The sequence below is a fragment of the Rutidosis leptorrhynchoides genome, chromosome 10 (genome assembly GCF_046630445.1).
Source record: "Rutidosis leptorrhynchoides isolate AG116_Rl617_1_P2 chromosome 10, CSIRO_AGI_Rlap_v1, whole genome shotgun sequence".
Taxonomy (NCBI): Eukaryota; Viridiplantae; Streptophyta; class Magnoliopsida; order Asterales; family Asteraceae; genus Rutidosis; species Rutidosis leptorrhynchoides.
The window spans coordinates 59,198,229-59,201,152 of record NC_092342.1 but is presented as its reverse complement, the minus strand read 5'-3'; the positions used below and the strand labels follow the sequence as shown (position 1 = coordinate 59,201,152).

Sequence of the window (2,924 nt, the reverse complement as noted above, 5' to 3'; positions counted from 1 at the left end):
TTTGATAAATATTTAAAGTTTTATAAAGTTTCTTTAGTTTGTAAAAATATAAGTTTTATTTAATTTATTTTATAAATATATTTTATAAATATAAAAAACCGAAAAAAAGACCGAAAAAAAAATATAAATATATATAAATCTATTTTTTTTAGATTGTTATAAAGTATTTTATTTTTATCTTAGTTATTAAAGATAAGTTTTATTTAAATTATATAAATATTTTAATTAGATTTTAAAACAGAAAAATATAAAAAAGAAAATAAGAAAAAAAAAACGCGTCAAATAAAAAACTGTACCTGAGTTGAATTCTGGATCCCCGCGACTCGCGGAGTTTTCTTCTTGGAATACCGCAACTCGCGGAGCTAACCTGACACGCTGACAGAACCCTAATTCAGCATTAATTACGGGTAATTATTAATTATTATTATTATTAACCCTAAATAATTATTATTATTATAATTAGTTTTATTTTAAAAGTTTTACTTTTTATTTAATTTATATTTTAGTTAAATTAGTTTAATTAAATTGTAAAATTAATAGTTTTAATAACTAAATAATATAAAAATAATATTTTTATAAAAATTGTACTTTTTACAACTTTAAGTATATTTTTATATTTTGTCCTTTTTTAATTGTTTTAGCGTAATATTTGTATTTTTAGCCCATATTTAGTTTTAAACTTAGTTTTTACCATAGTTATTTTTACTTCTAGATTTTTAGACTTTGCCGTAGAATTCCTTAAGTGCTTTTTCTTTAGACTAAGATTTAGGTACTTTAGAATTTTGCGACGCCTTTTTAAGTTTTAGTTTCTTTTTAAGTTATTTCCATTTGGGATTTAGTTTTTCCTATAAGCTTTAATATTTTTAGACGACTTTTTCCTATGTATCAATTATCATTCCAATTAGTAATCTCAATTTGCGATTATAATTTTAAGTTAGTTGTAGTAATAAGGTTAGGTTAGTCAAGTATTTTTAAGTTTTATAAGTTTCTTTTATTTTTCCGTCACCTTTTATTTTTCAACCATTTTTCTTTTTCGATCTTTTTTCGACGAACTCTTTTTCTTTCTTATTTCTCGCTATTCTAGTTTTAGGACATAGATTTTTATTCTACTTCTTATCTAATTTTTTTAAAATTACGAAAATTTATTTTAAGTGGTTAAATTAATAGACATCAAAATTTTCTGGTTCGTAGTAATAGTTGGATTTGTACGTGGACTGGGTTATTGGAGCCAAACAGTCCTCAATTATATTGAGACCAAATGAATCCTGCCCCTCTGCTGCATCTTTTGGCTATTCGAAACGTGGGCAAAATCAGAAAAGTCTATTGATTGGATAACTTATTATAATTTTTCTTTCTTTTTAAAAACTAATAGGATATTCAGTGAATGCACCGAGCAAGACGTTCATCACCTTTTGTACGATCACCACCTGTAACTAGGTCAAGACATTTAGCAAATATTACTGCCGTTGATTTTTCTTTAGAATCGTCATCCAGTCGACCAAGTACTCCAGTTCAAATTTCCGATAATCCATTTTTTGAACCCGACCTCACAATTGAGAATCCGGAGAATATTCAGGAACGGTTCGTAGATCCTGAACCACTAAACTTTCCTCCGGAACCACCAATCATTCAAACAGAGATTGTTGAGGAACGAACCATTAAATCAGAATCCTCTAGTGATTCCGATTCAACAAATTCAATTATGGAGAATCTGGAACCTTTAAGTATGGAAGACCGAATGAGAGCTAAACGCACTGGCCAAGGTCACGCAATTACTCATCCAGACATTAATGCACCAGATTATGAAATCAAAGGACAAATTCTAAACATGGTGACTAATCAATGCCAATTTAGTGGTGCGCTGAAGGAAGATCCAAATGAACATCTACGTACCTTTAATAGGATCTGCACACTATTTAAAATCCGAGAAGTGGAGGATGAACAGATATATCTCATGTTATTTCCCTGGACTTTAAAGGGAGAAGCCAAAGATTGGTTGGAATCGTTACCTGAAGGGGCGATTGATACATGGGATGTTTTAGTTGAAAAATTTCTTAAACAATTCTTTCCTGCATCTAAAGCCGTAAGACTTCAAGGAGAAATTGTTACGTTTACACAGAAGCCAAATGAAACTCTATATGAGGCGTGGACTAGATTTAGAAAGTTATTAAGAGGATGTCCGCAACATGGTTTAGACACCTGTCAAATAGTACAAATATTCTACCAAGGATGCGACATCACTACAAGGAAAGACATAGATATAGCAGCTGGTGGTTCTATTATGAAGAAAACCGAAACTGATGCTTACAAAATTATTGATAACACTGCTTCCCACTCACATGAGTGGCACCAAGAAAAAGATATCGTTAGATCATCTAAAGCAGCTAGAGCCAATTCTAGCCATGACTTAGATTCCATTTCCGCAAAGATAGATGCTGTCGAGAGACGAATGGAAAAGATGACTAAAGATATTCACTCAATACGAATTAGTTGTGAGCAGTGTGGAGGACCACATTTGACAAAAGATTGTCTTAGTATTGAATTAACAATGGAACAAAGAGAGAATATTTCATACATAAACCAAAGGCCTGGAAATAATTATCAGAATAATTATCAACCGCCAAGACCAATTTACAATCAAAACCAGAATTATAACCGAAATATTCCATACAACAACCAACAAGGTCCTAGCAATCAACAAGTATCCAATAATACTTACAATCAGCAAAGACCTAATTTTCAAAACAAACCACCACAACAAACCGATGATAAAAAGCCGAATTTAGAAGATATGATGATGAAGCTAGTTGAAACTCAAACGCAGTTTTTCACATCTCAGAAACAAACTAATGAACAAAATGCTCAAGCATTTAGAAATCAACAAGCTTCTATTCAAAATCTGGAACAAGAAGTAAGTAACCTAG

At 30.5% G+C, this 2,924-nt stretch overlaps 1 non-coding gene across 1 annotated transcript; it reads right to left on the bottom strand.

Moving 5' to 3' along the window:
- Positions 1-2,086: 2,086 nt before the first annotated feature.
- LOC139873702 (small nucleolar RNA R71) lies at positions 2,087-2,193 on the bottom strand. Its single transcript, XR_011767428.1, has one exon. It is a non-coding gene; the product is annotated as a small nucleolar RNA R71 (small nucleolar RNA).
- Positions 2,194-2,924: the final 731 nt, after the last annotated feature.